The sequence below is a fragment of the Protopterus annectens genome, chromosome 1.part1, assembly GCF_019279795.1.
Source record: "Protopterus annectens isolate FY-2018-M chromosome 1.part1, PAN1.0, whole genome shotgun sequence".
Taxonomy (NCBI): domain Eukaryota; kingdom Metazoa; phylum Chordata; order Ceratodontiformes; family Protopteridae; genus Protopterus; species Protopterus annectens.
The window spans coordinates 833,629,489-833,653,025 of record NC_056726.1 but is presented as its reverse complement, the minus strand read 5'-3'; the positions used below and the strand labels follow the sequence as shown (position 1 = coordinate 833,653,025).

The following is a 23,537-nucleotide window of genomic DNA, read 5'->3' as shown; positions in this document are numbered from 1 at the left end:
AAAGGTCCAAAAGTGATTGTTCCAAAATCCTTGCAACAAGAATATATTACTATCTTGCATTGTGACCACCCAGTAGCAGATTCTACCAAAGAAGGGTGAGAGGAATAATATTTTGGCTTTCAATGTCAAAGGATATCAACAGAGTACTTTCATCTTGATGTAATAGTACAAAGCCACACCATCAGAAAGAACCTCTTCAGCCAAACCAGATTCCTGAACTACCTTGGTCGACAGTAGCTACAGACATTTTCAAGGGAACGGTCAACATTACTTGATGTTAGTAGACTCTTATTCAAATTGGTTTGATATTGACCCACTTCCTAATCTAGTGTCCAGTAATGTCATTATTAAGATGAAGTGTCATTTTGTGGTCCAAGGTAGTCCGCACAAAGTAATTTCTGACAACAGTGCATACTTCACAAGCCAGAAGTTCAAAAGATTTGCTGAAGAGTGGGACTTTACTCATGTTACAAGTAGCCCCAAGTATGTGGAGTCAAATGGTTTGGCAGAACGTGCAGTTCAAAGTGTGAAACAATTATTAGAGAAGTCGAAACGAGACAACAGTGATGTTTTCTTGAATCTCAGAAATGTTCCTCATGATAAATATTTTGCTTCACCTGCACAGAGATTTCTATCGAGACAAACCAGAACCACACTACCAATTAGTAGTTCATTATTGGTTCCATGTGTCAAGAACAACAGATCAGTGAAAGCCCATCTGTTAAAGAAGACAGTAAGGATGCATATGTCCAAAGGTTTTGATCGGAATTGTGAAGAGTGTACGACCAGAGCTGAGATTGTATATTGTGGAATCACAAGGAGTAGAATTTAGGTGGAATCAGACACATTTGGTCTCAATGTCCAAGCCTGTATTGCAGTATCATACCTGCGAGAGAGACTCTATATCTCAGAATCATCTCAGAGTCATCCAGTGTTCCAGTTCCAGAGGATGTTCCAGTAAATATCCCTGTCCCTGAGAAGAATCCCGAAACACCTGAAGCAAGTTGTTCACCAATGACTGTCCCTGTTGCTAAACCCAGTTCTGACTGCTATATCACTAGATCACGTTGCATTTCCAGATCATGTTCCAGACACACGGTAATTTGGACATGAACGTTGTGTTTATTTCTTACTGTCTGTACAATTCCATGCTTCTTTTTAAATGTCATTATATTGTGGCCAATTTATTAAAGAGAGTGGATGTAGATAAATACGAATGTATACCTTTAAGAAGCTTTCTAGGGGCTTGCACAAGTGTATAAATACTGAGCACTGTGTAGTCTGTCAGTTAATGTTTGTTTATATTTTGTACTGCTGCTATCCATCCTGATGTGTTTCTATGTAAGAAAGCATACAAACTACCCAGCCTGTTTGTCTTCAATTGTAAACCAAGACGAGTGACAATGTCCTTGTTTTTATCTGAAAACAATTGATTTCTATAAGCAAGTAGGCTTGAAACATAAGACAACATTATGAAAGCCATGAGAAGTGTTAAGTTTCTTGCAAGTGTATGACACTAGGGTTCTCCCCTTTAGAAATGTTCAGTGGGAGTCAAGAAGTCTGCAGCTAAAGGCTGTTGAACTTGTACACTGCATTCTTTTATGAGTGAAACTGACAAAGATTTCTTCATGCATCTGCAGAATTGTTACCTGTTTTTTCCCTCATTACTGTGTTTCCTTGGAGACAAACTGCAAGTGCAAGCAAATAATCTTTTTTTTCCAAACATCTTTATTAAATTTTCACATATGACAAAGGCAATCTTGCATTTATATAAATGAAAAACATACAAAATGATACCGCTTTAGTTGCGAACAGTTTACATCACAGACACCACTGAAACAACTGTAGCTGCAAACAGTATAGATCACTGATAAACCATCCAGTCATTGTCAGTTAAGCATTATATGGCTCATTCAAATCCTGCCTCAAACCTCGCTCCTGCTCTGCATACATTGTTCTCACAATTCCCATTTTTCCTATGTAGTTTGCTCCTCCCCTTTTCTAAAGATCCCAATTCCACTCGTTTTATCTGTTACTATATTCACTACTTCTAGTAAAGTTGGTCTAGACTTTGATTTCCATTTTCTAGTTATTGCTTTTTTGGCAGTCACCATAATTAGATTCAGCAAGGCTCTACTATGTATAGGCAATTCCGATTCTGTAGCATAACTAAAAAAAAAAAATCATCTCCCTGGTCAGTCCAATCCACCCAGCCAACATTTCCAACAGAGCGGTCTGCAGGAAATCCCTAAAGTCTGCCAGTTCATTACACTCCCAAAAAATATGTTCCCAGCTATGTCTTTCTTGCCCATCACTATCCACCTAAGGAAAAATTCTTTGGAGTCTATTTGGTGTATAAAAATACCTGTGTAAACACTTCCAGGCAAGGATCCTAAATCTTCTGAACTCTGTTGCTTAGTTGGGAGATATACATATATAACCCCTTGTCTCTTTGTGAATTACTTATCTATTCTCTCTTGCCAATCCTTTCTGAGCTCCTCTGATTGATTTTTATAATTATCATGCAATATTTTATATGCTGTACTAATTATTCTTTTTTAATGGCAGCTTCTGTTCTATATTCTATTAAAACCTCTACCAGTGCTGGTCTTTCATTTAGGAGCCCCTATTTCTTTCTCTTTGCCTATACTCCGATATCAATCCTTGACAGGAAAGGCAATCTCTAACCTGCAGTCCAAATAAATTTTTGGCCTCTTCCTACTGTATTACCTCTCCCTTTCTAGTCATTTGCTCCCAATATTCCTTTGCCAGTTTTCTCCAATAAATTGCAGCCCCCTCTTGCCTCGTATCTGTATCCCTAACCACAGTCATCCCTATTGGCAAAACCTCTTTTCTCCATTCTTGTGCTGGTTTAGTTCTTAGAATGCTCCCTGTTATTTTATGAATATAATACTCTGTATGATTTTGGTTTGTTCAATATCTTTATATGCTTCCCAAAAGTCATAAAAATTCTAGACGACCACCAGGTCGACCTACTGTATCTGGTAATTATTCATTAACTGAACCATTATTATCTTTCTTGACAATGTATACAGCCATTATTAAAAGTGTTGCTCTAAAATACCACAAAATGTATTAATATTGTGCTAGATACAGAATTGGAACCAGGGTGGATCATGTGTACCTTACACATGACTTCTTTGTACACAAGTATTCCCCATTGGGCAGGTTTAGCAGAACAAATACCTTTATATAGCCTGGGTTTCAATACTTTCTTCTCTGTCTAATGGGACATGTTCTTACAAAAATGTTTTTATTTTAATGGCAATTGTTATTTACAACTTAAAGGTATGGCTAGGGGTAAATTGAACAAGAAATTATTTATGATGTCTCATAATAACTTATATTTGGGAGAAATAGATATCTGGTGGAGACTCTCTGGATGACTGATGGGTATGGAAATTGGATAGTGAATATCTACAAGAATTTGTGCAATATCTAAATGAAAACAAGTGGGGAATCCAATTTACCATACATTATAATATGGAAAGTATTTCATTTTGGATGTCCTGTTGAAAGACAACATGATGGCACTTTGCAGACTTCCGTTTTTTGTAAGCCATTCAACTCAAACACCTTACATCATGCCACTAGCTGTCATCCAAAACATATCACACAAAACATCCCAAAGTCATAATTTATCCTCAGTATTTGCTTCAATAATGTTTTCTGTTCAACAAATCACATATTCTTTAGCTACAATCTCAAAACAGAGCTGAATTGTTAAAATACAAATCTAGGAATAGCAAAATGGATAATGTCCTCAGATTAACCACGAGTTATGGTAGAAAAAGTTTCCATTTCATGGATGTTATACAGCAATATTGGTATATTTTATTAGGTGATGATTTTTGTGACCTAGATGTATTTTTTTCCTTCAGAAAAGGAAACATCTTAGGAGGTTATTTCAATCATTATATAACCATACAACACCATTTATTAATACCATACAGAGTACTTTGGATGGGAGTACACTGGTTGGTTTCCCATGTGGTCATTGCTCCTTTTGTAGGTACATTTTCAAAAGCAAGGAATTTACCAGTAAGAATACATCCAAAATATTTAATATTAAGATATTTGCCAACTGCAGTACAGACCGGGTGGTGTATTTAGCTATTTGTATGTGCTCAGCATTTTATGTAGGTCAGATGTCTAGACCTATTAGATTACGTATTTCTGAGCACCTTAGTAATATTAGAACTAAATGTTTACTAAATGCTTTATACAAACATACCACAAAACACCTTACTGCTCAATTTAAGTTTGTGATTATTGATAAAGTAGTTGGTAACAACAATTTCAAAGCAGGTTGGCATAATACTTTAAATGGATTGTAAGACTGGGGTGTTTTTTAAATGAACATTTGTAAGATTAGAATTAAGTGTTCAACAAATATTTTTTATAAATACATTATAAAACATCTTACTGTTCAATTTAATTTTGTTGGTATTGAGATAAAGTGGTTGGTAATATTAATTTCAAAGTGGGTTGGCACAACACTTTGAACAAATACCAAAGGAAATAGGTAGGATTGGAACACTGGGGGTCTTTTTCCCTGGTTTAAATGAATATTTCTAATGGCTGTTAATTGACTGGATGACTTTTTTCTATAAATATGTGATTTATATATATATATATATATATATATATATATATATATATATATATATATATATATCCTAATGTTACACATTGATAAAGGCATATGGCCGAAACCAGTCTGTTGGATATGTTTTAGACTTTATTGAAGTCTGTTTTCACCAGGTTGCCAGACGTCCCTATATGGACAGGACTGTCCCGAGATCAGCAGCCTGATCCCGAGTCCCGCACTGCCGGTTTAAATCCCAGGCAGCCTCCTCTTTTGATTGGCCCATCTCTAAACACGGAGCTTCTTGTGTTTAATGCGGAACATCGCATTGGTTGTGGGGGAGGGGGTGCAGGGGGGCTTTGCCCCCCCCCTGCTAGCAGCGTTAAGGTAAGTTTGTTTTTGTTTTTTATGTTCTACTTGTATGGTCGACATTTCAAATGTCGATCATATGGTCTCGGCGATATGAATTTCGACACTGTGAAATGTTGACCATATCAAGTAGACCCTTCTAAATATATAATGCAAACAACAAAGGGGAAAGTGGACAACCCTGCCTGGTTCCTCTGCTCAAGCAGAAATTATTGCAGAGGACCACCCCCACTTTAAATTACCCCTGCAATCCTGCATATATTCTTCTAATCAACCTTATAATTGTACCAGGGAAAGCAAATGCTTCCATTGCCCTGATCATGAAGTCCCAGTCTGCTCTGAAAACTGCTTTCCATGCATCAAGACACACCAATAAAAGTGGTACTTTCTTACATTATGCTTCCCTCTGGATCATCAATGTTCTGTTAATAATATCAAATGTTTGCCTCCCCTCCACAAAACCACACTGATCCATATCTACCAATTTGGTTCTTTTAGCCATTACAAACACTTTATAATCATGGTTTAGTATTTTAATGGGCCTGTATGAAGCTGGATCCAAAGGATATTTACCCTCTTTTGGTAATACCGTTACCACCACCTTCTTCCAAGATGCTGGTACTTCTCTTCCTCTTAAAATACTGTTAAAAAAACCTTCCAGATCTTTATCAGTTTTTCCCTCTTAACTTCCCAACTTCCACAGGAATACCATCTATTCCTGGGGACTTTCCTGTAGACTGGTTACACACAGCCATTTTTATCTCACCCCTTTCTGTCCTGTTAGTAATTGAGCCTCATCTACCTCTGACTTTGGCATATTTAATTCTTCCATAAACATTTCCATTTGTAAATATTCTTGATTTCCATGCAAGCAAATAATCTTGAGAGTTCTGAACATTCTTAACTGAGGGAAATACAATATTTAAAGATACAAGGGCAAGCAGTTCAGAAAAAAATAACATTTGAAATTATTCAAAGTGAATAAGAGACAGTAGCCTCCCTGGCAACCTTAATATTTTAATGCATTTAATAAAACAGTATATAAATTAGTTTTAAAGATAGTTAGTGCACATTTTCTTATGAGTAAAAAATAATGTTTTATAAAAGCAGTAAAGCTGTTTTTCACATCTGGGAGGGGAATACAAATAAGAAAAGAACAGACACCAATCAGTGTAAGTGAGAACACAAGCTGTAACAAGTGCTTTGACATGGATAACCTTAATTTTAGGTTAGGTAATGCCTGTGTGCGCAGCTATTGATCTGGGTAAACTCTATCTGGAGGGTTAAGGTTAATTTTTTAAAGATGTATATATAGTTATGTGTGTTTGTTCTAAGTTATGTTCTGAGAATGTATTTAGTTTTTTGTTTGAGGATTTTCATTAAAACAAAACTTCCTGAAAAAATGTGAGATAGGTTCAAATGGAGATTACTAGAAATTGTAAAAAAGATCAGCCTGAGAAATGTGTGTGTGCATGTAACAAAAAAGTAAAGAGGTGCCATGTACAACAGGTGTGAAAAGGTACTTATAATCACAATAGTTATGTTATCTATATTATTTTGGAACGTAAATGGCTTACAGTTATAGAGATAAAGTTAAGAGTACTGAATTATATTAAGAAATGCAGAGCACAAGTACAATGCTGCAGAAGATGCATTTGGAAAGAAAGGATCATGTCAATTTGATAAAAAAGAATTTCAGGATGGATAGTCTGCAGAATATCAGGAACAAAAGAAAAGGGGAGTAATTACATTAATGGCTACAGGAGCTCCAACAGTGATACAAGAGAAAAAAAGATAACAATGGTAGATTTGTGGTAGTAAGGGGTTGGTGGCAAGGGAGGAGGATTATGATGGCATGCATTTACATTCTACCAAAGACTGCTGTTATGGACCTTTATAAAATTTAAGAGAAATACTCAGATTTCAGCTCCACACTTATGCTCCTCATATAAGGTGTAGGGCATAGAATTGACAAGCTAATGCAACTACACAGAACTGAAATGCCCCAGGAGAAATATAATACCATCAGGGACAAAAGAGAAAGTTTACATCTGAAGGAAAAAAAGGCAGAAGAAAAAGAAATAAGGGTCCCTCTGCCAGGAGGCCAACAAAAACACAGGGCAAAAGCTAGAAAAAAGGGAGGAGGAGAGAGGGAGCAAACAAAGCAACAGTGAAGGACAATAAGAAGTTATGTACTCACCATAACATCCATCTGAGTAGGTAAACTTCATTTGTCAGCAACCTATGGGAATCGGATCCGACTTTGGATCCAAGATGGCAGTTTTCAACAGCTTAAATCCGAGCTCCAAGCTCCTCCCCTACCCATAATCTCCTGCCAATCCTGACTGACCTCAGATCGATTTTGCCCAAAAGCAGATACTGCTTGAAGATAATTATTCTCAAATATAAAATAGGTAACATACTGTGTAAACCTGAGTATGAAAAAACATCCGAAGGTGAGGGGGCAGGAGGAAGGGACGATTGCTGACAAATTAAGTTTACCTACTCAGATGGAACGTTATGGTGAGTATATAACTTCTTAATCTGAAGTAGTTAACTTCATTTGTGCAGCAACCTATGGGACAGAGTCCCCAGCTACCTGAACCTTGGGCGGCCTTCATGGAAGGATGTTCCGGAGCACTGCAGAGCCAAAGGATGCTCTCCCTCTGGAGATAATGTCCAATTTATAGTGATTGATAAAGGTATGAGATGAGGCCCAAGTGGCTGCCGAGCAAATGTCATCCAAAGAGACTCTAGCTCTAAAGGCCGCAGAGGTAGACATAGATCGAGTATAGTGGGCATGGACTCCCTGAGGTGCAGGCCTGCCAGAACATTCCTATGTTAAAAGGATATACTGTGAAATCCATCTAGACAGTGTGACTTTAGACACAGATTTACCCAAGTTAAATTTGGCAAAGAAGATGAACAACTGGTCAGATTGCCTATGACCAGATGTCCTGTGGATGTAGAAGCGAAGTTGTCTATGCACATCCAGTGAGTGTAATTTGTATTTCCCTTTGTTTTGGTAATTAGGAAAAAAGACTGGTAGGTTAATGGACTGATTAATATTCGACTCAGATGCAATCTTGGGAAGAAAAGAGGGATTGGTCCTGAGGTAAACTCTATCCTTGTGAAAAGTCAAGTATGGGGGTTTTACACAGAGGGCTTGTAGTTCAGAGACCCTTCGAGCCGAGGTGATAGCGACAAGAAAGGCCGTTTTCCATGACAAGAATTTAAGATCTACTGAAGCTGCAGGCTCAAACAGGGGAGCTGTCAAGGCCTGAAGTACCAGCGTTAAATCTCAAGGAGGGACTACATCCTTCACTGGAGGTCTGAGCAGAAAGGTGCCCTTCAGAAAAGTCTTACACAAATTCGTGGTGATCAAAGGGCCCAGTTCATTTCCCATGTGATAATGAGAGATAGCTGCTAGTTGAACCTTGACTGTGGAAGAGCTAGCCCCCTGATGAAACAGCCCTGACAGGAAGTCTAATACAGCGGGCAAAGGAGCTGTGAAAGGATCCAAATTTTGACATTCCACCCAAATGGAGAAACGCTTCCATTTGCTACTATAGATCTTTCTAGTAGAAGGCTTGTGCGCTACTACTAGGATAGCTTTAACAGGGGAAGAGATACCGGGAGTCCTAGCTATGAGTGGAACTGGAGCAGCCAAGCTGTGAGCTTGAGATTGTCCAGGTTCGGGACTGGGATATCTAGGGGGTGGGATATTAGATCAGGAAGGAGATCCAGAATCCAAGGAGGATTCACCAGATGAGACCAAATGTAAGGGAACCTGGCTTGACGAGACCTGAATGGGGTAATGAGGATTATCCTGCTCCCCAACCAACTGGCTTTCTGCAGAAACTTTAGCATCAGAGGAAGAGGAGGGTAAGCATAAAGTAGACCAGGAGGCCAAGCATGCACCAGAGCGTCTCTCGGAGATTCCCGGGGCGGAATGAGAGCGAAGTAGTCGTAACATTTTGTGCTCGAGGGAGAGGCAAAGAGATCGCAACAGGGTTGACCCCATTCTGCGAAAATCTGATTCGCTACCTCGAGATTCAGAGACCACACGTATGGTAACAGGATGGTGTGACTTAGTCTGTCCGCTAGGATGTTGGACCGCCCAGGAATGTGCGTTGCTATGAGAAAACAGTTGGTGGAGATCACCCATTCCCACACCCTCATGGCCTCTCGACAGAGTGTGTAAGACCTGGTTCCTCCTTGTTTGTTGATGTAACAGACATGTTGTCCGTCTGAATCACAATCGTTCCTACAGGAAGAAGGTCCTGAAGTGTTTGCAACGCCAACAGCGCTGCCCTCATCTCTAGGACATTGATATGCAATGAAGTCTCCGTGAGGTCCCATATGCCTTGGACTGTTCTGCCTGAACAATGCCCCCCCACCCGAGGCGGGAGGCGTCCGTGGTCACCGTGGCTAGGGGAGGGGCCATAGAAAAGGGGCGTCCTTCCTGGAGGTCCAGAGATTGGAGCCACCATAAGAGGGCCCTCTTGCAAGCCCTGCTGAGGGGAATGGGATGGTTGAGAGGATATTGAAGAAAGGACCACTGGACTTGGAGGGTCCATTGTAAGACCCTCATGTTCAAACACACCATTGGCAATAGATTGATTGCCACCGCCATTGAACCTAGAGCCCTCAGGACCAATTCTGCTGGAGGAGCTGGAGATTGTATAATGGCCTACACATGTAGCCTCAGGATTCATTGCCAGTCCATGGTCAAAAAGGCTAGGAGCTTGTTTGTGTTTAATCTGGCCCCTATGAAGTCTATGGTCTGAGACGGGGCAAGAGACGACTTCTCTATGTTGACGGTGATCCCCAGCCGGGGAGCTAGATGAAGAAAGTAGTTTCTGGCTGCGCAGAGTAGATGCCTTGTCGGGGCAGTCAGGAGCCAGTCGTCCAGGTATGGGAAAACCTGAATTCCCTGGAACCTCAGGTGGGCCGCTATCACCACTAACACTTTGGTGAACACCCTGGGGGCTGTGCTGAGACCAAAGGGGAGGACCCTGAATTGGTAATGACTGGCTCCTAGCCGGAAGCGGAGGAACCTTCTGGATCACCTGTCCATCAGAATGTGGTAGTACGCATCCTTGAGGTCTACAGAGCACATCCAGTCATTCTCCCGCAAGAGGGGGAAAATGGATTGAAGGGTGACCATGCAGAATTTCTCTTTGTTTACTGACAGGTTCAGGGGGGAGAGGTCGAGGATTGGTCTTAAGTCCCCCGTCTTTTTTGGCACCAAGAAGAACCTGGAGTAAAAACCCAACCAGCACTGGTCTGGGGGGACGTGTTGGATGGCTCTTTTTTCCAGCAACTGTTGGATTTCCGTTGCTGCGGCCTCCCTCTGATTGGGTGGGACATCGGGGAGGTATCTGGGGCTGCGTGGGTAAAGAGAGAAGGGGATCTGATATCTTCTGGATATGATGTGAAGCACCCAGCGGTCTGTCGTGATGGACTCCCAAGCTGCTAGGTGCTTCGAGAAATGCCCCCTCACTGCCTCCAGAGTGGAGCAGTCGGGCAACCCCTCAGGGGTGTTGCGTGGGTTGGTCCGAGAAAGGTTATCTGGATTCAAAGTTCCTCGGGCCCCCTCTGCCTCTAGGGCGGCATCCAACCTGTCCTCCTCTGCCGCAGAAGGGCTGGGAGTCCCGAGCGGGATGGGACTGTTGCGACTTCCGGAACCACATCTTCTGTCCCTTTTGGTTCTTGGAGAAGGACCTCTGTGGAGCAGAGAAGCAGACCCCGACAGCAGACAAAGTCTTCCCGTCCTTCTCACTCTGGACCAAAGTATCGGGAATGATTTTGCCAAAAAGGGCAGAACCATCGAAAGGGGCATTAGCGAAAGACACCTTGAAGGGTTCCGCAAAATCACAGTGACGGAGCCAGGCCTGACGCCTCATGACGAGGCCCGCTCCGCTGGCTCTAGCGGCTCCTTCCGTGGCATGGGACAGTAGCCGCATAGAGGTGTTTGATATAGATCGGAGAGTGGCCATCCGGGTGGAGTGCAACTGTTTGTCCTCCGCTGACATGGACTCGGGGTGCGATGCAGCGTACTCTTTGATAAGGTCCCGCTGCAGTCGAAGAACATGTGCCATGTAGTTCAGCGACCTCACATTGAAGGTAGCCAAACTAAAAACCCGCTTCCCTAAACAGTCCTTGCTCGGGGGGTGGACTGAGGGACTCTCCTGAGCTAGTTCCCTCTTGGTGGCCGCCGCCACCAACATGGCATCTACAGGGGGACCCTTACTCCAATGGGACTTGGAGGGGGGGCTAAGAATTTTATCCGGGCACTTGGGGACTGGCTCCACAGTGTCCGGCTCCTTCCATGCCCTGGTAGTAATCAAATCTACCAGGGGGTTGGCCGGAGGGGACACCCAAGAGGTAGAGTGGCCTGCTTCAAACACCTCCAGGAACACGGATTCGTCCGAGGTAGGCTTTGGGGCAGACCACCTCCCCCTTATCCTGAGCATCTCCATGATGTCACCAAAAGAGACATCTTCGGGGGGTGATCTTGGGGAGCCTTCCCCTTCCTCCAAATCCGTGTCCTCAGTCAAGGACTCGGGGGAGTCCAGGTGCCTCCTCTTGCACTTTCGCTTGTGAGGAACCTCCTCGAGGGGGCTGTCCGAGGAGGTCTCACCAGCAACGTCTTGTTCCAAAGGAACAACCTGGGACGTCAAAGGAGGCTGTCCCTGGGGCCGGGTGATGGAAGTCGGGCCCAACAGAGAAGGAGTGCAGGGTGAAGCCGTGGCAAGGGCCGGGGGCCTGGAATCTCTCGACAGAGCCCTCTCCACCATGTCGAATGCCGAGGGAGAGCTGCTCTCTCTAGGATCTGAAAGCAGACCCTCACTCGGATCCGACGGATGGATCGGGGCCGGTGCCGAAGCGATCGGATCCGAGGGACCTGCATGCTCCGACCTGGACGGAGCCAAAGGCATACTGATACCCCCGGATCCGAAGCTCTGCCCTTGGCTCCGAGAGCTCGGATCCGACGAAAATGGACCCGACAGACTCGAGGGAAGTGTCGGTGCCGAAGTACCCGAGACTATCGGCGCCGACACACACCCGGCTCCAAGGCTGCCTGGCTCCGAAGACTCCGAGCCCGGGAAGCGGGACGGAGAAGAAGCTATCGGGGCAAAGAAGGGGGTTGAGCTCCCGCCACGTAGTGGGGGGAGGCAGGAGCACTCCCATCTGCAGTTGGGCCTGGAGGAATCTTCTCATCATCCGGTCCAAATCTGCATCCATGAGGCTTCGGGTCGATCTTGATGAGGCCACCGAGGCGGGACGGGAGTGCCGCCTCGATGACCTTGAGGGAGATCGGGTCTCCTCCTCCTCAGGACCCGGTGAAAAGCAAGGAGACCAGATCCGAGAAGGAGGAGACCCAGAAGTCCTGGAGGGAGAAGACCGCTTAGCCGGGGGGGGGGTGAAGCGGAGGCCTCGGCCCGCCGCTTGTGGTGTTTCTCCCTCCTTTGCTCTTTCCTAGCCTCCCTCTCCTCCGGGCCTAAGGCGGGAGGTTGAGTCCCGGCCGGGGGGAGGGAAGCAGGAGTGGCAGCCGCCGCAGCCGCAGTGGGAGCCACGGAAGGACCGGAGGTAGAAGTCGAATCCGGGGGTAGAAGACCCGCCAGAATAAGCTTAGACCTCCGGTCCTTAAGTGCCCTGGGGTTGAACGCCGCACAAATGGAACAACCAGAAGAGAGGTGCTCAACCCTAAGGCAAAGCACGCACCGAGTGTGGCCATCCGCCGGGGACAGCTTATGGCCACACTCGGTGCACTTAGAAAAAATAGGCTTTGGGGCCTCAGACATTTTAATTAAAGAAGGACAGCCACACACGTTCGGCCCCAAACATGCACACACAACCCTAATGGAACCACGAGAGAAGGGGGAGGTTAATTACAAAAAATATAAAGTTAAGCTAGGGAGGATTTTAGTCAAAAAGGGACCTGAAAGCACTCACAACCCAAGTAGGGTAGAAAAGAGAAAGAAAAAGTTAAATTTTTCTCACAAAAAACCTCTAAACACCTGGAACTCAAGATCGAGCTGCTGTTGGTTAAACCGCGGCAAACTAGATCTGAGGCCAGTCAGGGTTGGCAGGGGAGGAGCTTGGAGCTCGGATCTAAGCTGTTGAAAACTGCCGGCTCGGATCCAAAGTCGGATCCGATTCCCATAGGTTGCTGCACAAATGAAGTTAACTACTTCAGATCTATTGTTATGGTAAGATTTTACACAACTATACTATAGGCTTCTATATCACTGTTGCAGTAGTCTTCACATAAGGGAGAGTACAAGAGCTAAGAAGAAGCACTGGAAAAGGAAGGCAAAGAGCAGCCCTCTACAAAACCATGCAGAATAGCCCTAGCAAAACCTGCCCTGGCCCTGAAATAACATATGATTTGTAATGTTTAGTGAAATTACGATGAGAGGAGCAAGTAGCAGCTTCAAGGATGGAGTTGGGTGTCCAAAGCCTTGAAAAGGCAGCAGAGAAGGCAACCACCCTAGTAGAATGTGCCTTTACAGAAAAAGAAATACATTTGCTATGAAAACAACAAAAAAAGGAGATGGTCTTGGATATCTGGAATGGGCTGGTTTGCTGAGAAACAGCCCAAACCAAAGGCCTGGGATGAAAAAAAAACAAAAAGTTGTTCAGACTTGTGAACTGCCTTTATTTTGTCTTAATAATATGTGAGCTGCCTTTATTTTGTCTTAATAATATGTGAGCTGTCTACGCAGATCCAAAGTGTGATGAACCTTCTCATTGGCAGACTGTGGAGTAAGGAAAATGAATAGACTAAGAGACAACTCATTAACCACCTCGGGCATTAAAAAAGGATTAGTTCAAAGAGACACCTTGTCTATGTGAAAAACTAAAAAAGGAGGAATACCCATTAGAGTCTGAAGTCCAGACACACTCTTGGCTGAAGTAAGATCCCAAAGAAGAACAGTGTTGAAAGGAAGCTGAAAAAGCAGTTTCAGAAGGAGCTTGATTAAAATTTTCAGGTACAAAATTGAGGTCTCAAAAAGGCAGAATAGGCTTTCTGGGAGGCCTAATATGAAGAATGCTTTTAAGAAATTGCCTGACCTCAAACTGAGAGGCCAGAGGAAGATTCAAGGGCAGACGAGCAGAAACTGCTGATAAGTGAGCTTTAACTGAAGAATACCCTAACCTAGCATGGAGCAAATCATACAAATAAGACAGAAGCAAAGGAACCTCCACAGAGAGGGGATCTTGATGGCAAAAGAGGCAGCAGACAGAACATACTTTCCATTTGGACATATGATTTTCTGGTAGTGGGTTTCCTGGCCTCCTGCAAAATCAGGAGCATTTGCTCAGAAAAGAGGTGCCTAAAAGGAATCAAATCCATATCACCCACAGTGTCATTTGAAGAGAGGACAGGCAATGATGGATAAGAGATCCCTTGCATGTGTGAGAAGATCCACTTGGTGAGGTAACTTTTGGTGATTGCCCCTAGCCAAGTGAGAAGGTAACTTTTGGTGATTGCCCCTGGCCAAGTGAGAAAGGAGGAGGAACCAATACTGTCTGGGCAAAAGGAAGTCACCAGCAAGATTTTGGAAGAGCCTTGCCTGATCTTGTGCAGAGCTCATGGCAACAAAGGAAGGGGACGAAATGTATACAGAAACATTCCCCTCCAAGGAAAAGACAGGGTTGTCCACTTCCCAAGTGGCAGGACTTGGAACTCTGGAGCAGAAGACAGGAAGTTGTCTGGGGGGAGGCAGGGGCAAAAAGATCTACCTGAGGAATACCCACCAATGGACTATGGCCAGAAACACACATCTGTGAAGCATCTATTCATGAGCCTGTGCTCTGGACCTGTTCAAAGAGCCTGCTTCTAGACTGTACTCTGAAGGAATGTAAACTAACTGAAGAGTCAGTTGATAGCTAGATCCTGAACCTGAGGAGCTACAGTGGTATTATCTGTGAAAACATTGAATGGGCCAGGATGGAAAAGGGAATGAAAAGTTTGCAAAGCCAGAAGCAGAGCTCTCATCTCTTTTATGTCGAAATGGTCTGACCTTTGATGAGGAGGCCAAAGACCCTGGACCTTTAGGGGGCCACATAAAGTTCCCTACCCCAAGTTTGAGGCAACAGTTCCTGAGAAGGAACCAGAATGGAATGGAAGCCCAGGATTGAAACAGAGTTGATGAATCCACCACTGAAGCTCAAGTTTGAGATAAGGAAGAGGAATAGGGGACTCCATGGGGTGGCAGTGTTGAAGCCAGACTGATTTGAGGTACCACTGAAATTTCCTTAAATGCAGCCTGACAAGAGGGAGCATGGGAATAGTGGAGGCCATAAATCCCAGAACCCTGAGGAACTCCCTGGCCATGAGGGAGGACAGAGGAAGAAGAAGAGACTGAAAAAGATTGTCAGAGACAGAACCTTGGGAACAGAAAGTGATGCCAACATGGAAACAATCTGAAGCCTACACCCAAGGAAAATATGATCCTGGGAGGGCATCAGAACGGATTTCTTGATATTTATGGTGAACCCTATACTGTGTAAAAGACAAGTGGTAGACTGGAGATCCTGCAGCAGACTGCTGGGAGAAGCAGTTTGGATGAGCAGGTCATCCAGATAGGGAAAAATGTATATCCCTGAAGCCTGCAAAAAAGCAATGAAAGGAGCGACACATTTGGTGACCACCCTTGAGGCAGTAAAAAAGCAAAAGGGCAAAGCACAGAACTGAAAATGCAAGGAAGAAATAGAGAAATGTAAACATTTCCTGAAGAGAATGTAAATGGGGATGTGAAGGTATACACCCCTTGAGGACAACAGAACCAACAAGACCTGTGGAAGAAGAAGAAGAGGAAACAAGGTCTGAAGAGACAAAAGTAACTTTGAGAAAGGTGTTGAGCACAGAAAGATCCAGAATTGGGCTCCAGATACCCTCCTTTCAAGTAACCAACAACGGAGTCTGAGGTGATCCGATGCCAATTTGGAAGAGAGAGAGAAAGGCAGAGACAAGGGGACCTGGCTGAGCAGAAGGGAAGGCCAAACATCAAATGGAGACAGGCTTGTCCTGAAAGAAAGGCTTCTGACATGAAGGAGTCTGAGTGGACTTAGCAGGAGGAATGTCCCTACATCCCTTCTTACCTTTTGGAGGAGGGCAAGTCTGCCTACAAAGGCAGATTTTAGAAGCATAGTTCCTTTGGAATTTGGGTATAGGGAAAACAAGACTATGTTTGAGTTCCTGCAAGGCCTTGCCATTCTCCTGGAGGGAACTGAAGTTAGCAGCAATTGTCTCAAAAAGATTTCTGTTATCCAGACAGGCATCCAAAAACTTGGCTTTAATATCATCAGGTAAAGCCTGAAGATGCAACTGGGAATAAATGCCTCATTACCGAACTAAAGGCAGTAGCGGCATCACAGGTGCATTTCATAGAGTGTGACGGGAAACTTGGGAAGTGGACCCAAACAGGAAAGGAGCAGAAATCTTCCCATCAGAATCAGAAAAGTCAGACACCACCTTAGATACCTGGGAAAGAAGGGCCAAAACATACCTGGTCATGTGGATCTGGTAATTAACAGCCCTAAAAAACAAGGTGGCAGCAGTATGAAATTTCATACCCAACCTTTCCATGGTTCAACTGTCCTTATCTAAAGTTAGGAGTATAGTAGATGGCAAAAACTTAGAATGTTTAATAGAAGAAATAGACCACTGAAGGGTCAGAAGAAGGGTACTTGCACAAACATTTGCAATTCTCAGCACCTTGTAAAACCTGTCAGGCTTCCTAGGAGCTGGAAGCTGAGAATCAGCAGCTAGACAGACAACAGTAAAGGTGTCCAAAAGGGCTGCCACAACAGTATGGACAGCAAAGGACTTGGGAGACAGTTGTAGAAACTCATAATACCTCTTGAATAGGTTCATAGGTTCATAGATTAGTACTAAGCTAACTGCCCTTGCGAGCCATTTTAAGCCTAGCCAATTATCCCTTGTGAGACTCAAACCCTGCATCTTGTGTTTGTAAGGCAAACACCTTAACCATTAGGCCACCCAAATGTCAAGAGGCCTGGGAATAGTCCCACTTAAAATACTCCATCATGCAAGCAATACTATTCTCAAATGATAACTCTTCCAAGAGTGTATCCAAACACAGTGAATCCTTTTACTCCAAACCATAGTCCAGAGGGGAAGGAGTCTGAGAAGAATAACTAAGGGCTTCTTCCCCAGAATCCATATCCTTATCGGAGAAATCCAATTCCCTAGGCCTTTTAACAGGGGTGGAAGACCAGAAAGGGGCAAGGACAGACACCCCTTGAGGAAGCTTCAAGGTCATTAAAGCATTAAACAGACATGGAGTAAAATCCTACCATTCATGCTGAGGAACTTTAACTGCAGGGGGAAATATGTTAAATTTTCTGCTTCTCCTTCTGCAGTATGTCCTCCCTAAATCCCCTTGAAGGTTCAGGCAGTTGGCAAAATTCAATATGGTAGTAGGAAGCTGCTCCATCACTTAAGTATGAGGAATTCTCCCTATGTCTCTTAGAATTAATCAGTGGAGGTTCCCCCTCAACAGAATATGTTGGAAAAGCCTCCAAGGATATGTGAGAGTTAGGGTCCATGCCAGCCTCCAAGGGGGACTGGGGTAGAGGAATCTGAAGCAAGCACCAGATAGTCTTCAGGGCTTTTACTAGCTTCTAGAGAGAAGTTTGGGGGAGGCTGGACAACAACCAGACCAGGCCTAGTCTTTTTGGCCTTATTCTTGGCAGATGTCTGGCCCACAGGATGGGAGGATTCCACCAAAGCATCCTCAGCCAACAGCTTAAGATGGTAGTTCTCAAGGTATATGGACAAGGAGGATAAACGACTATGGAAGGTCTTCAGGACAAATGCTTGACAGACAGAACACTGTGCATCATCATGAGAAGCACACACTTGAAAAAGACATGGGTTTTGATGGTCTTTATGGGGAATCTGCCTCCCACACTTACATTTTCCCTTCCTGGATGACATAACACAAATGCAAGACCAAATTTGAAAAAAAAAATACTTACGCACTTACCGGAAAGTGGCTCGGTACCTGCACAGCAGAAGGGCATTCAGACCAACATTCAATAATGGCATTTGGACTGGCAGCAAAGATTTTCAGAGTATTTGCGTCTGTATGTCACCTTTATGCCCTACAGGAGTACCCATGTGATATACAGCACCTACAATACCTAAAAACTTTGGTATACTGGCCGGACATTGAGCTATCATTGGCAGCAGATCCCTTATGTAAAGAATACTGCAACAGTGATACAGAAGGATATCTTAACTTGCAACAATGAGGATGTACATGGGGACATTGAAGGGAAAATATAACAAAAGAGGGTAGATTTCTGAAGAAATTTATGGAAATATTTGCTATGGAAGACATGAATTTAGTAGTAGGAACTAAGAGAATACATATTATTCCACAAAATAGAATAACATATGCATTTAATTGAAAGCTTTGACATACATGCACCAACAAAAACTAAGATAAAAATTTAGGGTAATGAGATATTGGTGCTTTCTGACCTACCTGTTACAAAGAGGAATTTAAGGAAAGGGTAGTAAAAATTATTTGAGAGTCCCTGTCGCCTGGAGGGACAGGTTCCTAACCCTGAGACTTCCCATACTCTGGAACAAACTTCCCATTCACGTCAAGCAGAGCACTTCACTGGCCCTCTTTAAGAGACATCTTGACGAGTGGGTGGGCAATAGGAAGTTCACCCTGGGGATCACTTCAGTGGCCTTGTTTGACAGGGGCACTGGGAACTAACTTTGGGCGGCATGGTGCCAGGGAATGTTCTTGGGCTAGGCTTATATAGGCTCCAGGGCCGTTAGCCTAGTACACACCTATTAGGGAAGACAGAACTTCAGAAGTTTTAGCTAGTGAGTGGGACAAAATAAAAGTGGAGTTTAAAAATAGGGTAGAAATAAAAAAAAAGATACATAATTGCAATTATTTAGAGGGGCAGACAAAAGTTAAAATATTGCAAAATAAAGGGAATCTCACAGAACAAAAAGAGGCACAACTGCAGAGTACTAAAGAAAAAAAAATAAGGAAGTATCTGGATAATGTGCATGAATTTAGAAAGATTACAGTTAAGCAACTTTTTTTGATAATCAAAACTCCAAAGCAGAAAAGCTTTTAGCATAACAACTTGAGCAACATAAAGTAGAAAGGGTGTTAAAAGTAGGGAGTCTATAACAAGAAAAATAATAGAGATCCTGTAGATGTATTAGAGATATTTCGGAAATTTTACTAAAATTTGTAAAGCAGAAAAATGTGGAAATCAAAAAAGAGCACAAATGGAAATATTTATGGAAGACCTAAGTATGCTAAGGTTAGAGGTAGATGAGGCTCAACCATTAACAGTTATGATAGGAGCAGATGAAATAAAAATGGTGATGTATAATCAATCTGAAGGTAATACTCCAGAAACAGATGGTATTCCTGTGGAAATTTGGAATTTAGGAGGAAAGAAAGTAATAAAGATATGCAACATTGCATTTAGCAATGTTTTAAAAGGAGGGGCAAGTACCAACATCCTGGAAGAAAGCTGTGGTGGCTGTAATACATAAAGACAGTAAAGACCCATCAGGGCCAGCTTCATATAGACCCATATCAATTTTAAAACAGGGTCATAGATTATTTATTTATGTCTATACTAGTTAAAATGGCAAAAGTGTTGCCAAAAGTGATAGATACAGATCAATGTGGACTTGTGGAGAGGAGACAAATATTTGCCAACATTAATATAGAACAATGATGATCCAGAGGGAAGCAGAATGTAATAAAATGCCACTGTTGTTGGTGGATCTTAATGCAGACAAAGCATTCACTAGAGTAAGCTGGGATTTCATGAGTATGGCAATAGAAGGATTTGCATTCCCTGATGCAATAATAAGGTCAATTAGGAGGATATATGAGGGATCAGAGGCAAAAATTAAGGTAGGAGGGTTCCTCTCTGATATGTTGTGTCTGAACAGAGGAACCAGGTAGGGGTGCCCTCTTTCTCCTTTGTTATTTCCTTTACATTTACATCCTCTGACAAAGAAAATAAGGGACTCAGAAATTTAAGGATAGAATTAGTATGGCAATCAAGAAAATTTGGCTTTATCTGCAGATATTTTTTTTACCTGATGAATACAGAAAAGGACATTTCAGTGTTGTGGAACACTTGGAAACAGTTTCAACTCATTTCGGGATATAACATTAATGAAGATAAAACAAATGCTATAGCTATAAATTATATAACTAAACATGAATTGGTTCAGCAATGCCTATATTTATGGGGAGATTATAAGATGCAAGTATGTAGAAATATGGATTAAAATGGCTTCTGTTATGGCAGCTAAGTATATGTGGACAGAAACTACACAAAAGAAACTGAGAAACTGGATGCTCTTGTTTATGGATACTGATAGTAAGTTACATGCAGTAAAATGTTTTAGTCACTTTTGTTTTATATACAGGTCAATCATATTATCATCAATCAAAGGAGAAGTTGTGAACAATAATTACCAAAGAATTGAAGGAATTTATCTGGGAAAGAAATAGGGCTATGAATTTATATGGGAAGGGAAATGAACAAGGGTTAAGTGGGTAAGCTGATTCTTCCAATAGAGCATGGCGGTTTAGGATTACCTGATTTGAAGGAATAATTTACAAATACACAGTTAAGGCTAATATACATAACAAGCAGAAAGTTATAATTCACAGTGGAAAGGGATGATGATGAGGCAGAAGGAAATTCAAGAAATAAGCAGGAATGGGATTTCAGACACAGATCTTTAAGGAGAACAACATATATTTAGAATACTATATTCAGAGAGTAGCAAAAATGATTCTAAGAACAAAGCCAACCCGAGAAAGGAGAAAGAAGATTTAACCAACAGGGATGACTGCAAGTAGGGGTACTGAAAGTAGGCAAGAGAGGTCTGGAATTTACTGGAGAAAACTGCCAAAGGAACCACGATATTGGGAGCGAATAACTAGAGGGGAAAGGTAAAAGAAAAGGATGTGACCAAGAAGACATTTGTATTGCAGGCTAGAGACTTCCTTCCCTATGAGGGATTGATATCAGAGAAGGGCAAAGAGAAAGGGATAGGTGAATCCTAAGTGAATGACCTGCTCTGGTAGAGCTGTTAGTTGAATCTAGAACAGAAGCTGTTTTTAAGGGATAATTACTAGGACAATGAAATATTACACAACAGCTATAAAAATAAATCAGGAGGTTAGAAAAGATCTGGAAGAGAAATATGAAAAGCATTTTACAAGGGAACAATAGGAGGATATATGTATATCTTCCAAGTATGCCACAAAATCCAGAAAGTTTAAAATATTTGCTTGGAAGTGTTTCCCTAAGTATTTTTATAACCCAAGCAGATTTCAAAGAATTTTTGGTGTGGAAGAAAGAGGTAACTGGGAACATAAGTTTTGGGAGTGTAATGAGTTGGCATATTTTAAAAATCCTTACAGAGTACTTAGTCAGAAACATTGGATTAGCAAATGGGTATAACTAAGGAAATGATTCTTTTGAGAACTATCTGAATTGTCTAGGCATTGTTAAGTTTAATTCTGTTGGCTGCCAAAAAAGCATTTACTCAAAAATGGAACTCAAGGTCTAAACCAACTGTATTTGAAACATTGAACATTGTAACACAAGTGGAATTAGCATGTTTAGAAAAGGGAAGGAGCAAATTACATAGCAATAAATGGAAACTGTGGGAACAATACATACACAATAATATTTAGGAGGAGGACTGAGGCTTAAGGGAAGGCAGGAAATGAGTGATTTATGTAATACTGGACTGATGTTAAAAAAAGAACATATGTATAACGTATTTAAATGGAAGCATTTTAATATGGGCTTGTTGTCTTTTACATTACTTTGTTTGCCTATGTCTTAGCTGGTAGTTTAATAAAGGTGTTTAAAAAAGACTGACTGGAAAACGACATATTTCCTTAACTTTACAGCATACATAGTCAGCTACATGATGGCTAAATGAAAATTATACCTACCAAACACTCTGTAATCATAACAAAATTCCTCCCAGTAAATAAATCATTTGATTGAATATAAATGGCACAACTTCTTTAACAGTGATAAATAGAAAAGCTTTGGTAAAACAATAATTGATCAATTCATGGAAAGGGAATGTTTCACTAAAAGCTATGTCAGTCATAGTAGATTCATTCATAGTCAAGAAATATTTTTTCATATGACTTGAAGGAGTAACTAAAAGATAGTGAACATCACAATGAATCACTATACGCTTGTATACTGAAGTAGTCTTACAAAGATTAAGTAATATACCTGGTATGTTCACAGGATGATAGGAAGTTACTAGGCTATTGGCCCTGAGGCCCTTACAAGCCTAGTCAAGAATTTAGCCTATGTTCTGACAAGTCAGCACCCTATGCCACTGTCAAGCAGGGACACAGGTGGAATCCCAGGGGTGTATTTTCTGTGTCCCATCCAATTATCCGGGTTGGACTTAAAAAGGTTTAATGAGGTAATCTGCTTTACGTGGAGAGGGAGTCTATTCCACAAAAGGGGGAATCTCTGGGACACAGATCTGTCCCGCCAACAAGTCCTATTAATGTCACACCGCAGGTTGAGGTCGCGCATGCAGGTTATTCGAGTGGAGCTTGACTTTCGGATATGCAGCAGTCCCATCAGGGCGGGGTCCGAGATTGCTTTGTTTGCCAGACAGAGGTCACTGCTGAGAAGTCTGTAGGAGACTGAGTAGAGGGACAGGGATTTAGCCTACCTGTGTAAGGTAGATGTTTGAGGCCCTGGATTCTCCAGGTGAGGAACCTCTGTGGTATCTCCAGCTGCTGCATGTGCTTTGTGAGGTACCTGCCGAAAGGGACATTGCACTCAATAATGGGTCTTATAAGGGAAGAATACAGGGATGTTATGACCACCTTGTCCCTAGATGAGATAGCCTTACTAATGAGGTGGGCCATGTAGAAAGCTTTCCATACAACGGAGGCAATATGGCGGTCAAAAGTCAGTTTGCTATCAACCTGGGTCCCCAAGTCCCTTACGACTGATTGTGTGCTTAGTGCCTTATTATCGATGTGATAATTTGTGTGGATGTCATTCTCCCCAAAAGGGATGACGATGCATTTTTGTGCATTCAGTTTGAGGCCATGTTTCTGGCACCAGTCATTTGTTTGGGTGAGACCCTCTTGGAGGATGTCCACATCACTAGGGAAATTGATGACAGCACCCAGCTTGCAGTCATGTACAAACATGATCAGCCATAGCCCACTAGATTTGGCCTGCACCTCTGAGAAGTATATCCCAAACAGCAGAGTCCCCAAGACTGATCCCTGGGGAACACCGCTTGTTACAGGTCTACTACTTGAGGTGGCTTCCCCTATTTTGATTGGGTGGATTCTATCAGTGAGCCAGTTTGCTACCCAACTGGTAGCATATGGATTGATGCCTAGTTGAAAGAGTTTATCTATTATACCTGAGTGGGGAATAGTATCAAAGGCCTTGGCCAGATCAAAGTAGGTGGTGTGCACCGTCTTTCCCTTGTCTATGG

At 42.5% G+C, this 23,537-nt stretch overlaps 1 protein-coding gene across 2 annotated transcripts in view; it reads right to left on the bottom strand.

The window, feature by feature from the left end:
- Positions 1–23,537, bottom strand: part of RGP1 (RGP1 homolog, RAB6A GEF complex partner 1) — a 1,859,064-nt gene that overhangs the window by 213,886 nt on the left and 1,621,641 nt on the right. The window lies entirely within an intron of this gene.